Source organism: Cuculus canorus, chromosome 3 (genome assembly GCF_017976375.1).
Source record: "Cuculus canorus isolate bCucCan1 chromosome 3, bCucCan1.pri, whole genome shotgun sequence".
Taxonomy (NCBI): domain Eukaryota; kingdom Metazoa; phylum Chordata; class Aves; order Cuculiformes; family Cuculidae; genus Cuculus; species Cuculus canorus.
The window spans coordinates 181,303-196,378 of record NC_071403.1 but is presented as its reverse complement, the minus strand read 5'-3'; the positions used below and the strand labels follow the sequence as shown (position 1 = coordinate 196,378).

The window sequence follows — 15,076 nt, the reverse complement described above, 5'->3', positions numbered from 1 at the left end:
TAGCTTTTTAAAAGCAACAATTTTCTTTTATCTTTACATTCAGCTCCTCCATAAAAAGAAGAATTTTATGTACCATGGGATTATTCCACGGACAACAGTGGCAGATTTACAGAGTCTATTCAGCACTGAATGTTAAGAGAAATAAAAGAATTGAGGATCAATACTAGATGTTTGAAGTAAGCACAACTCTCTTAAATTAAAAATGTATTTTAACTGGATGTTAATCTTTCAATCTGATCTTTCAGGACAGTCTTGCCCTATGCTAAAAGCAGAATTAACAAATTCCTATAAATTTTACTGAAAAACATCTGAATAGACCACATACCCAACAGATGGAGGGTACTGCCATACCATGCTATCATAAGCAGTATCTACGAACAACTCTATTCGCAGTGAGAAAATGTATGTGAGGCTTTACAGGCTCAGAATAAGAGGTGGTGCTTCCGCAAGAAGCAGAACTTGACACCGAGAAGTTGGTCACAGTTTCAAAGAATGAAAGCAGTTCATTCTCCAATAATGTTTAAAGAAAATCAACAGGAGCTAAAAGTGGTCCTCTTCTGTAGGACTGAGTGGTCAAAAGAAAAATATTAAGAACATCGGCATTATCAAAGGAAAGCTTATATACTCGACAAAATTTGAGAAGTGTATATTTTACACTAATATTTAGCTACTACCTTAAGTTATTCTATTTTTCTGTATATAAAACTACAGCTAAACTGACTGTTAAAACATATGTTTTTATTCAAATATCAGAAATGTAAAAAAAAACAAACCAAAACACACTCAGTAGTGATATAAATTTACAGTAAATATTCTAGACAAGAGTTCAACACTGGCAAAGTGAAAATGAAGTCAGTTCTGAAGCCAGGGACTGAAGGGTTAAAGAGTGGCCTACTTCAACAGTTAAATCTACCAAATGAAAAGCCAAAGGAGAATGTGACATAGATTTAAATAAAACACACAGCTGATGAATCACATGAAACAAATTAGCTGAATTTTAATGCCGGCTCTACTTAAGTCTGAATGCGAACAGTGTTCTCAATGCGATGAACAAAGCTCCTGTTCAGGAGCCAACAGCCCACTGCTGGTGCGCAGATTGAAGCCTCTGTTCTAACCTCCCGAGCTCCATGTCTTAAACTATGCCTTTGAAAGAAATATTTATGTAAATGATAATCTTTGGCTAAGAGTCACAAAAACCGTGTGTGCCTGTACTTCTCAGATAAAAACAATAAAAGGTTAGCATGTAAAGCACTTCAGGAGTTACTTTTCCTAAAACATAAGCACACAGATGTAAAAATAAAGCACTGCAAACACCCTTTTCTCACCTGGGGGCTAGATCTTCCCAAGGCAGAAGAATTATTCTTTCAATTGGACACATCAAAATCTGTCAACATTACACTGTTTGTTTCCACAAGAAACTACTTGGATCTGAAAGGAATGGGCCCAAACCAGAACATTGACGCAAGAGAACTTTAAAAATTGCTTTCAGTATGAATTAAGTTATATTCCAACAATGATGGATTATTCCTGGCTTTTTCATCAAATAAGGATAATTTACCGTAAGCACATACAGGTGCATTATCGTCCATTCAAGAGACGGTGAATTTGCTTCCCGTTTCTTGTGGTGTTCACCTTGTGCATGCACAGCTGGCTGGAGAACAGCCGCTCCGGTACAACAGTGGGTCCATCTCTTAAGGTCACCAGCACAGACTAAAGGAAGACGTGAGGCTGCTGGGCTATAGATGACACTGCCTGCCGCAGGAGAGCGTCACCACCACAAGATGTGGGCCTTTGCTACCCAGCTGGGTGGTGGCAACACGGCATCCACGCGGAAGGCTGTGCTGTGCCCATGTTCCCGTTTCACCTGGTTATGTCTCTAAGCCAACAGGCTCTACCATCTCTCCCCCTGGCAACGGCTTTCTCTGCCTGTGCTCAAGGCCAGCTCTGACACAGCGCATCCGAGTAACCCAGGATGAGGCTCCAGAAAGGCCGCTGCCCTTGGGCCTTGCCTGAGCTACATCTACGTACCTTACTGCTCACCCCTGGATTCACAGGCTTGACCTACAACGTGCCTCATGGCTACCACCGGGCTGACTGCTGCCCCTGGCTACTGAACCAGCTCGGATCTTCCCGCCTGGCCACTGTGGGACTGCACCCCCTGCCCATGAGGACAAAGCCCCCATGGCGTCCCCCTCAGCTCCCAGCTTGCCCCCTCTCACGGAGCAGCCTGCCTTGCTGCTCACAGCCAGGAGAAAGGTTGATTCCTCTGCAGGTCATTATACTTAGAAAGGCCATTCTCTGTGCTCTTTCCAAACCTCTCTCCCTGAAGGTGGTATCAGAGAAACTCTACAGGTTACTCTTTACACACCTCATTTTTCCCCCCCCCTCGTATTTTACGGGAACAAGCACCTACGTGGACAAGAGTCATTAACTTCTGCAAAGTTAATGCAAAGTTTCTAGCGTGTTTTGCAGTACTATCAACACAAGAATAGTGCTGCAAATATTTTTTTTCAAACTGAAACATGCAACAGGTTGTTTGGACGTTGAAAACCAGCATTTGCTCACATCCACACATGTATAAAATCACAGAATGGTTTGAGTTGGAAGGGACCTTAAAGATCACCTAATTCCAACCCCCTGCCATGGACAGGACACCTGGCCTCGAACCCCTCCAGGGATGGGGCAGCCACCACTTCCCTGGGCAACCTGGGCCAGGGCCTCACCACCCTCAGTGTGAAGAATTTCCTCCTAATGTCCAGCCTAAACCTGCCTCTCTCCAATGTAAAGCCATTACAAAGGAAAGAATAAAACGTCATCACAAACTCAATAGAAAAACACAAAGGAATCAATGTTTTATCTTGATCAAAAAAAAAAAAAAAAGCTAGCCTGATATCTAGACAAATGTTATACCCCTCTCAGTGCATATTAAGCAGTAGAGACTTCGCTGAACAGATGCAAATAGCTATTTAAATACTCCTATTACTGTAGGTATTCAGGAAAGCTTTTTTGCAAAACGACTCCATCCAATTCAAGTAACAGTAGAACTTACAAGTGTTTCTGGTTTTGATCCTTAAAAGATTGATATTTATTGAACTAATCTCTCACACACAGCATCATGCACCGTCACTGAGCCATATTTAAAAGGTCTACTTTTAACATAACTTTCCAGAATACACCCTACACTGGCATTCTTTATAATTAAAATAAGTACTAATATGGTTACAAATGCCTGGGTTCATTCATAGCTTTGCAGTGCTACTTGAATTACAGAAGGCAAAAGAATTTTTAAAAAATAAATATATTTATTACACAGATGGAAGAGCAGTGAAACAGCAGCACAGAAGACTCTAAGGCTGCTCAAAGCTGCTCTGTAAAGAAAAAAGTATTTCTGTCTCACTGGCTGACAAATCCAACAGGATCACTCACTCAAGCTGAATACAAGAATATTGTATTAATCTGGTTTTGGTACTTTCATTACTGAACATCAGCTGAACAGCTACCTTATGGCTTTATGCAGGGATTCTTTTATTCTGTACCTCCACCCGCAGGACTTCAGAAATTGAGCAAATATTTGCAGGTCCTCTAGCATTAGAAATGGCCATGGCTCATCCTATTCTCCAGCACAAGAAGATTTTTGGGGGCTACGTTATGGCATACAGTGCAACCTCGGGACCAGGCAAAAGTCCATGGCAAACACTTTACTCGCAGAAGCATGAGTTCCACTTCCCAGGGTAAGTCACAGACTAAGCTATCAATCTGTTGCAAAAGCCATCCAGAAATGGAAGGCAAAAAGGTACAACTGTTTTACACATTAACAAGTTAATAATCAAAACTGAAGCCAACCAGGACCAAATGAACATTACTTCCTTACAGAGCACTTGGATTAACTGGTCTGCTCTTTATTTTGCCCTTCTGAAGCAGCTTCAAAAGTCAGAGTTGACATAATGAGGCAAATTTATTGTATAGACACACGAGCAAGTCATTGTTAGGAATATCAGAGCATCGGCTTCCAAAGAACTTGATATTCCATGCTGCTGCTCAGTGGTCGCTTTTACAACACAAGTCTTCCGAATACGAAGAAAGTATTTGATCTCCTCTTTTCCCCAAGAGGTAGATTACATCACATTCATTGTGGGGCAAGAGCTGGGATACTGGCCACCAGCAGTATGCAGCTGATGGATTTCCAGCTTATCACCTGACCACACAATGTTTCCCCTGTTCCCAGGTTTTGAATAAACATTCTACTTTTGACAAAAACATTCAGCAGACATGAAAAGACATTCACTCCAATTTTTTTTCACAACTTCACCAATTCCCCCAAAAGTACAAAAGTCTCATGAATTGGCTCACAGGAGTTAGAGATAAAAGTTCTGTTTCCTGATTTTTTTTTAATAGTGTTACTAAAATTAAGGCTTCAGTGTTCTACTCCACCCTAGTCTCAACCCGTGGTGCCTGGAGGGACTTCAGATACAGACAGCAGCATCTTTGAGAGATGTCATTAATGCACATGAACTATGCTGCAATCATTTAAAATTACCTGGGAAGGACTTCAGAAATATAACTTATTACTCTATGTTACAAAGGTCACTACAAAAGCAAAAAATACTCCTCTGTCTTTTTCCGACTGGCTTTTGCTCCAATTCTTTTTCTCTCTCTCCCTATTCCTTTTTCACCCGACTCCCCTCGTAGCTGCACCGTCCCCCGGTACTCTGTGCATTGCTCTTTCACGCCTTGCGTCACGCAGGGCTCCTTAGCAGGCAGTTTGGGCAACAGTCACCTACTACTCGACCGGCACGTTGCCTTTTGACGGGAGACCACACCACTAGCACAAGAAGGAACTTAATAACTTTATGTGCCCGGTGTTTTAAGTAGGAGGCAATAAAAGGAAAAATGAAAACCAAAAGCAGGTTAAATATTTAGAAGTAATAACGCGCTGTGAGGTCTACAAGAATATTAACTTGCCTACTTAAAGGAAGTGATTTATTTAAACCTGGTCTGGGCAAAAGATGACTGCACAGAACATTATAAGCAGAGGAATGCATGGGGCACCTTCCATAGGTTTTCCATTTTTGATTTCTATAATTGCTAAAAAGCTAGGCTTCTTAAATTAAAACATCAATAGATTTCATGCAACTCGCAAATCCCTCAAAAGTTCATTTCGCCCTTTTTATTAAAAGATATTTAAACAGTGTCAAAACTGGAATTAGAATAATAACCTCCCAGAAAAGTTACATTTCAAATGATCTCCCTCAATTTTAGCGTTCCTAGACATTTCCTGAAAACATGTAATGTACTTTTTAAAAATAATTTAATACATACTTTGTCTAAAGTGCTGCAATGAAAAAGTAGACAGATAATGCTTATCTTGAGTTTTTATTTTACTTCTTTTCTTCTTACTTATGTGTATTAACAAAAAACCCTCAAATGATTTAGACAAAAGCTTTTAGCTCAACACATAATTGCAACAAAATTACAATAATTGTACCAATTAAAATAATCCTGAATGAACAGTTTGTCATCTTAATGTTCCAATGGTTTATAGAAAGATCTACTTAATTAGCTGAAATTGCTTTCCAATGTTAGTATCAAATGTCATTTGTTAAAAGTTGAACGATTTTGAAAATAATTTAACAAAGCAATTTTACAAAACACCAAGAACCAACATTTTCTTTTCAGCTGAATAAAGCAAGCAGATGTGTCATCAAATTGCTATAAAAATAAATGAGCCTTTATATGAGAAAAAAATAAATGTTACTACTAGTGCTATAGAATACTATTTTCTGATTTTTTTTTTGAAATCAATTTCTTTAATAAAATAATTTTGTATCATTTATATTTTGGTGGTATTTTTAGTATGCTGTAAATACACTTTCTTAAACTGAAGTAGTAACCAATGAAGTAGAAACGTTAACTGCACGTGAGACAGAAAAATGTTTGAATCTAAGTGATTTCCTAATTTGATTCACATGGGCGGGTCACAAAAGAGCTGAACTTATCAGTAACGTGTAGCACCAATGAAACCACACTGCAGAACTCAAAATCCCCAGTAATCAACTGCTGTTCCACTTATAATTGAACTAGTTTTTACTAGTTTAATCTGAATTAAAAAGAGAAACAGAGGGCGAGTTGCCTAGTAACCTGAAATTAAGTATTTCTCCAGTTACTAGTACTAGAGACAGCTGTTTCTGAGTTTGCTTCCAAAAAGGTGTAAAAAGACTGGGAAAAAGAGCAAGCAAAATCATATACAAGTGATGAAACTGGAAAGACAACAACATCTAGAACTGAAGAAATGAACACCAACAGTTTCCATCACTGATAAATCAAACAGAGCAGACGTCTTCCACAAATTATTCCTTAAAATGGTATAAGAGTTGCAAAAGTATTAAAACCAGCAATAAAGGAGCTATGTCTGTCTTAGATCCTTCAGTCCCCCACAGAAAAAAGAATCATGAACAGAAGAAAGATATCGTGATGCTGCTCTCGTAAATTTGGTGTGTTCTACCTTGGTACATCATTCTGCCATCCAATCTGACATCCATCATAGGTAGGCATGCACACACGTGCACAAATACTTTACTGCAGAGGTTAAAAGAAGCCCAAGGGGATGAACTGGATGTTGCTCATTTTTAAATAATGGTTGCTTACAACTCTGAGGAACGTACAACTGTTTTCTCATCCCAGAAGATACACAGCTTTTTTTCAAAACCAAAGATTTAAAACTCCTGATTTCCATGGTTTCCTTCAGCTTCCCAAAAAGAATGTTTTCAAGGAGATTAAGAAAGGTGGAGATCCTAATCTGAACAGATGGCTCATGAGAATTTCTTCTATCTTGAGCCAAGTTCTCATGCTCTAATATTCTGAACAAATACGTAATAGTCACATCGCAGAAATTCAGGGACTAGCAACTATTTGCTGATATCCTCACAAAGAATCAATGAATCTTAAAAACCCCACTCTGCGTAAAGCCTGGGCAAAGAATGACAGGGAGGACTGTACCTCACGACACCAAGAACAGTAACATCACAGCCAGCGAGAAGCACAGGAACAGGCTGTGTGAACATGAATTCTGTATCATTAATCAAAACGCAAATTCAGTTCCAGGGACAAGGACTCTCCTCTGCCCGACATCTTTAAGCGCCGAGACAGTGAGTCATGGTCTCTCTCAAGACTGTCTTCCTAGACAGACTGGTTTTACATGTCTCACCATTTCACCAGGTAACGGCTAGAATCATTTCCAGAGAGATATCGAATCTAGATTCTAACCACATAAGAAAAAGGAAAATACTCATCATGGATCTATAAAATTCCTGGGTGAACGTATACCTTGACGGCATCCAGACCACGAGGAAATTCTCACAGACTGTTACCGACTTCATGCTGAATTCCTGTCTCTTCCACGGGGGCCTCCACAGCAGATGGGTCACTAAGTTGTTCCGGTAGCCTGCAGTGTGGTGTTCTCTGCCATCTTCTTTTTGAAGGCCAACTGGAACTTTACTATAGTGCCAACACCCACCTGGAGTATTCATCACATTCACTAGGACCAGAAGGTTTCTGAAAATGGTCATATGGTCTCCCCCAGCACTTGGTGTAACATTTCAAACACAGAATGTTTTATAAAATAGGTATTGTCACTCCTCTTCCACATGTATTTCTCAACTACAGTAGGTCTATGATGCCATGCTTTGTCCTGAACCTAACCTTTTCCTCCTGTTGCAAATATGCTCAAACTACTGTATCTGTCCAGGTTTTTTTGAGGGCTTCAGCTACTGACTCGCAGGGATCCTGAACGCACTCTAGATGCAAGGCAAGTGTCATGGAGACTCACCTGAGGCCTCGCATTAGCAATTCTGTACATTTACACTAGCAGAACTGCACACATTGCAGAAACTTCTGGGGTAAAAATTTAGACATCTACAGTTTTTCAAGTGTTTACAAGTTTAGTTGGTCACGTCCTGAATTGCATTCTTGTACTGAAGGGACATACACATGCCTGAAGTTTCACTTTCAGCTGCATAAACTTTAACACATAACAGACTTGAATCAATGAAGACTGCCCACCTACTAAGGGCTTTAAAATGTGACAGACTGGCAAAACTGCCATATCTCAAAGAGAATCGTTAGCTCACAGACGCAGAAACTCCCTCTAACACCTTCAGCTTTCAGAAGAACAAAGGCCTACAGGCAAGAGGGTTACAAAATTACTTTCATAGTATTATAGTATTATAGTATCATAGTATCATAGTATCACAGTATAGTTAAGGTTGGAAGGGATATTAAAGATCATGTAGTTCCAACTGCCCTGCCATGGGCAGGGACATTCTTCTAGGAACATTTTGCAATAGACAAAATTCTGCAGACTTTCATTTCTGCTGCGATAAGCAAGATGTAAACAGATAAAATACGTTCAGCAGATTATCTCATTTAATGAGAAAACTTAATGCGGAAAAGGACTAAGAACACATTCCCTCCCATACGATCAGCTTTAATGGCACGATTTTCAATCAACAAGGTAGCAATATCAAACCATTGCCATCTACATTCTTAAGCAGTAGAAAATATCAAGAAACAAAGTAAGATCACTAAAACTCAGCACCTCAAACTGAAATGAAAAACTAAGGCCCAGGGGGCAATAAATAAATGAGCAAGACCTGAGAATACAAAAAAGAGGGGAGAAAGTAGTGAAGCAAAACTCTTCACTGCATGGGAAATCGGACAGAGCTGATGTTCAGAGCAAAACCTGATGTGAGACCAGGGCTTTCCCCATCCCCTTTAGTATCTCTTCTGCAATGACTAGAATCTCAGAGTGTCTAGGACTCAGATACATAACAGATTTGCACAATACAAGACCTTCCTTCTTTCCATTGCTTTGCTAATAACTCCTAAAGTCTCTGTTTCATTTTCTGACTGTTGTTGAACACATTTTTTCAGCAAAATCAGCAATGACTTGTGCAGTCCTTTCCCCAGTGCAGACTTACAGCCCGTTACTATGTCAGGAGAATTACCAGTAGAATTATTTTCCCCAGTATGTTATGATACCTGGAACTGCAATGACTTTGATCTGCAATTTACTCACAGCACCTTACACTACCCCCCATGAAACAGCTGTCTTGGTTATACCCCCACCTTACATCTTCTCCCTCTGCCAGACCACTTACAGGTAGGTCAAAGAACGGAACTGGTAGCTTTGGAAACCTTACCTGTAAGTTTCTCATGAGACATTTACTCCTACCTCTTGCTTCCTTCTTTTGTTGTCCTGAGACAATCTTGCCTGTTATTACCTTAAATTTTAATACACTTAAATGTTCTTAGATCAAGATCTTGCTTAAAATTTCTTAAATTTTGAAATATTACACTGTCTTCTTCACACATTCATTGACTTTGATGAGAATTCAGTTTCTTGAAATGCATCTTCTCTCTACAAACACCACAGTGATTCTTCCCAATACATCGTTTACTTAGATCTGGCACTGACATTTATTTTCATGTCGCGGATGTTTCATTTAGCTTCACAAGAGAGCACGTTCCCATAGCTGGCTAATTTACAAGTCTGAGAAGTATCAGTTGCAAACATTCAACAGAAACTTGCTTTAACCTGACAACTTAATTCTCTTAAAAATTCATTTACAGAAAACCCACGTATATTATTCCACTTCAGGGCTTTAAAAATTTGCTTTTTGCAACTTCTGCAAACCACTTTGTTGTTACACAAAATTAGCATTAGGAAGACTCTTTACAGCAACACACAGGAGAACACAGCACAGCACAAGTCATGTCCTTCATACGCAGCATATGTCCTGCTGCAAGGACAGGCTGAGAGAGCTGGGGTTGTTCAGCCTGGAGAAGAGAAGACTCTGAGGAGACCTTAGAGCAGCTTCCAGTACTGAAAGGGGCTCCAGGAAAGCTGGAGAGGGCGGTTTTACAAGGGTGTGGAGTGACAGGATGAGGGGGAATAGCTTTAAATTGGAGAGGGAGAAGATTTAGATTAGACGTTTAGGAAGAAATTCTTCATGATAAGGGTGGTGAGGCCCTGATCTCAAGTGCTGCCCTCCCTGTTGTCCAGAACAGTGGTGGCTGCCCCACCCCTGGAGGTGTCCAAGGCCAGGTTTGACGTGGCTTTGAGCAGCCTGGTCCAGTGGGAGGTGTCCCAGCCTATGGCAGGCGTTGGAACTGGATGGGCTGTGAGGTTGGATGGCCCTTCCAACCCAAACCATTCTATGATTCCATGATAAATGTATAGGGATATTAACCGCATGTCACAATTACAAATAAAATGGTAAAAATAACTAAAGTGGACCAGGACAGAAAATTGATTAATGACAGCAGTGGACTTGACCACAGACAACCTAAACAGAAAAGGGAAAGGCGAACAAAACAGACAAGAATTCAGAATTAGGAGCTTAGCCTGGCAAGAACCAAGGCTACATAAAAATCCTGATGATGAGAGAAGACTTGAAAAGGCAACACATAAACCCAAAGGAGTGCTTAGGGACATGGTTTAGGGAGTGTTAGGAATGGTTGGACTCGATGATCCAATGGGTCCTTTCCAACCTTGTGATTCTGTGATTCTGTGAGTAAATACTAGTACTAATAAGTGTATCAACTGGAAAGCTAAACAAAGCAAAGATCCAGAACAGCAAAGAGAGAGGCTGGAAGTGAAAGGATAAAAGTGAGATAGAATAGCAAGTGAGTTTGAGGAAGTAAGAAGAGTAAAGACATTTTCCTCCAGAATCTGGACTGAAAGCCAACAATGCAGACTCAGCATTTTATTTTCAAAATATGACACAATTGCAGAGCATGGGCTTGTTCTGCTCTACAGAAGAATTACAACACAGCAACTCTGCCTGTTACCAACCCGAAAAAGCTGTTCACAGAGGTGTGCCTGTGCCACAAACTGAAGCCTAATTTTGGGTTGGTATTTTTTAAGATGCCAGGAAGACGCTGCCAACATAACATTCAATAGGTTGTCCCATCTCAGCACAGTACGATACAGTAGTAGTAGAGACACACAGTAAAGACTTCCTGACAGAAGTGGTTTCATACTCAAAGTCTTCCATATTCATCATAGTATCCATAGAAAAGTACTCACAGACTCCTTCCCAAACAACACTTCACATAAGTGCTGGTTGATGAGAAGCTCGATGTGAGCTTGCAAATGTGTGCTCACGGCACAAAAGGCCAACCATGTCCTGGGCTGCATCAAAAGAAGTGCAGCCAGCAGGGTGAGGAAGGGGATTCTGCCCCTCTGCTCTGCTTTGGTCAGACCCCACCTGGAGCCCTGTGTCCAGCTCTGAAGCCCTCAGTGCAGGAATGGCATGGACCTGCTGGAGGGGGTCCAGAGGAGGCCACTAAAATGATCAAAGGCCTGGAACACCTCCCCTATGAAAAGAGGCTGACAGAGTAGGGGCTGTTCAGCCTGGAGACAAGAAGGCTCCAAGGAGACCTTATTGCAGCCTTTCAATCTGTAAAGGGGTCTTATACGAAAGATGGGGAAAAACTTTTTAGCAAGGCCTGTAGCAACAGGACAAGGGGTAATGGTTTAAAACTAAAAGAGGAGAAGTTTAGACCAGATATTGGGAAGAAATATTTTTCACGGAGAGTAGTAAGGCACTGCCCCAGGTTGCCCAGAGACGTAGTAGATGCCCCATCCCTGGAAAGATTCAAGGCCAGGCTGGATTGGTCTCTGAGCAATGCGTTCTAGTTGAAGATCTCCCTGCTTCCTGCAGGGGGGCTGGACTGAACGGTCCCTTCCAATCCAAACCATTCTATGATGCTATGAATAAGAATATATTAGTTTGAGTTTTTTTAAAATAACAAATCAAAGCAAAGAGATTTAGGTGTACTTCTGTAGTAACCAAATTGAGAAACGCAGTTTGTTCAGAGTAGTCTGTGTACAGAGCGCAGAGCTCCCACTGGCTTCAGATCGAGCTCTGAACACTGAGCGCGCTTGCTAATCTCAGTCCACAGAACTATAAGCTGCATACTACCACCTCCCAGAGGCACAAAAATCATCCATGTGAAATGTACAGGGCAGCCTTCTGTTGTCTCAGCTCAGTTTTCCTATCTCATTCTTTTCACCTATAAGAGAGAGCACTGAGGTGTGTCAGCAAAGGGCCCTCCCCTCCCCTTTATGACACAGCCCGCTCACACAGTTTGCAAAATGAAACTCTGGATATTACAAGACAAGAATTTTATAGGGGTAAAAGAGCGTATGATCACAGAAATCAAATCACAAGGAGATACACAGAGAGGAATGAATTGCAGACTATTCTATTCTTTCATTTCTTAAGGCCCAACTACTTGATTATTTTCATTTTACTATACTGTTTGTATGTTGTGAAAGTATCACTTATTATTTGAAATACTGAAAAACAAAGCATCTAAGCAAAAAAAAGATAGCTAATGTTAAATAAAATTACAGAACGTGCCAACACACACAAGCAAACAGACGCTGCTGGAGCCACACTGGAGCGACAGTCACTCTGCCAGTGCCACCTGCCGGCACAGCACCACCCTACAGCCAGGCACCACGCTCCGTGTGCACTGAATCACACGTTACAGCATCAGCCCTGTTTGGCAGTGAAGAGCTGGTTATCACCTGCCTCCAAAGGTACAGCAGTGAAACATCATCGGTTTTATTACCACTTGTCAGCCTCGGTGCACCCTCAGAGCAGAACAGCTACCACTGCTCCTCAGCAGGAGGTGCCTGGAACAGCTCTATGGCATGTTAACACTCTGCCCCGTACGATCAGCAGGTATGAAGGTGACAATGGAGCATTCTACTGCAAGGGAATTCTGGTGACTCACAAGTTTTTTAACACACGGTATTTTAAAAGCTGCAAAAGAACTATAATAATTAAGCAGTCTCCTCACATGAAGACTGTGATCAAGTTTGCAACTCCTACACTTAACACTGAATGCACAAGAGTCCTCTCATCCAGGGGAGAGGTCCAAGCAGAGCACTCTCCCCACGCAATCAGAGCGCAGAAATGCAGCAAAACCAAGGAAGAATTTGCTCTGTCATGATAAATAGTAGTTTGGCATGAACTATTCAGCGCTAGGAAAATTATATTCTTGCTCCTGTTCTAAAGTACCAAACTATTTTTAAAAAAATCCTTGCAGAATAAAAAGCAGGGAAGAAGTAACACAAACTCAATACAGGAACAGAAGCTATACAAGAATCAAAATACCTATTCATGACACCTCAAGCAGGAAAGCTGCTTTATAAACTAGAAAACCTCAGAAACGGACACTAAAGTTTAACAAAACAAACTAAAGTGAAAACTCTGCTTCAAATTGACAGAGAAACAGATAATGAAGCCAAGTGACTTTAACCAGTCATAGATAAACAGAACAACAATGACACAAAGGATTATTTTGGATAAAACAGAATTTTTAGATATTAGATAATCCCAGAGAAGAGTTCACAGACCTTTTCATATTGTGCATACAATCACCCAAACAAGCAGACAGATGAGATCTCAGCTCTGTCACTGCATCAGCAGTTATCTATTTAGTCCCTTGCACAGGTTCAACAGAAGTGGCAAGCAAGACATTGACTCTTGCTGAGCAGGTGGCAATGTTATTATTATGAACATTTATTTTTATGGTTAGGTACTCAAAGAACTTCAGTCTTGCAGTTTTATCATTTCCATATCAACTAATCCTGTTGGTATTTTTTGCTAGAGAGAATCCTGAATGTCGGTCCTCTTTCTTTTCCTTGTTCTCCTGCTATTGCAGGTGGAACACAAAGATCTTTACTTAAAAGATCACCTTCCCTTTTCCAGTGTACGGCACAGGTTTCTTCACTGTTTCTTCAAATTACAGGTTATACAGACTACAAACTTTAGTCAAACGTTAACTAGTCAAACCTGTCACTCACTCAAACGGCTGCATTACTTCCAAAGACAACCTGCACAGCAAGAGGCACAACAGCACCCCATGAGTCTTACATCCCCTCCACACCTGAATTAAGAAACACCAACGCACTCCAGCTGGCACCGAATATCAGCGTCTGTACTAACAACAAATAATCCAGAACCCAAAGAAGTCATTCACATTCAATTACCTCTGTTCTTTCCTTCTCACTACACTGGTTTACCACAGATGTTATGTTAGTTTATACTGGGATTACTAGTACCCACTTAGGAGAACAATTCTGGTCCTCAATGCCTCCTTCAGTTTATCAAAAACCCTAAACACTGTTCTGTCTAGATGATAGCTTTGAGCTTTGATCACTCCACAGTGACTTATTACTGTTGATGCTAATAATCAAAAGACTGTAATAAGTTTGTTGATTAAATAGTAAAAATATAAAAATATGAGACATGCAACACAGCAAATCTAAATGAAGAGAAGCCAGAAATATCTAAAACAAGAGTACTAGAAAGCAGGACAAGAGAGGGAAGCCCTGATGATCTCTGAACAACTGTACTTACCCAACGACATAAACATTGGTGGCACTACTTGTGTGAACCCACAATGGGGAGGTGGAATCCCATTACTGCATTGATTTCACAGGTATCTCTCACTCACAGAGTATGCAAATGTAATGTTAAACCCAGAAACTGGATCCATTCCCAAGGGAAAAGCATCCTCTCATCTTGCATTTGTTCACTCCTGAAATTTGCTATTTCAGTGACACCTCCCCAAACTGAAGCCACTCCACTCCACTACCTGCCCTCTTTGTTTCAGTCCTCAGCCTCATCATACCCAGTCCATCCATGTCCCTTTACTCTCTGGGTTCTGTATTCAGATCTCAAACTCACTTTGACTTTTTTGTCCTGATAAAACCCACTCCAGCCATCTTTCCCAATCTACCCTAATTCCACACTCAACACTTTAACCACTTCCAGCCTATCTTGGACCCTCTTCCACTTCATCTCCTCTCATTCTCTGACTCTCAGTGTAGGGCGATGTCCCAAAATTTTCTTTCCAGGCTTACTCTCCTCTCCATTCTTTCCCTGGACTCTGCTAAGTCTCCAGCTTTTCTGGCAATTTGTTTCATCAATCCCAGTCTTCCCCCTTTACCTCAGCTGCTCTTTTCATATGCTCTCAGTTATTTTTTGACACAAGTCAA

General features: G+C 40.9%; 1 protein-coding gene across 7 annotated transcripts in view; it reads right to left on the bottom strand.

Moving 5' to 3' along the window:
- The window catches only part of KIDINS220 (kinase D interacting substrate 220), an 80,972-nt gene that overhangs the window by 24,697 nt on the left and 41,199 nt on the right, over positions 1-15,076 (bottom strand). The gene's annotated exons all lie outside the window — the stretch shown is intronic.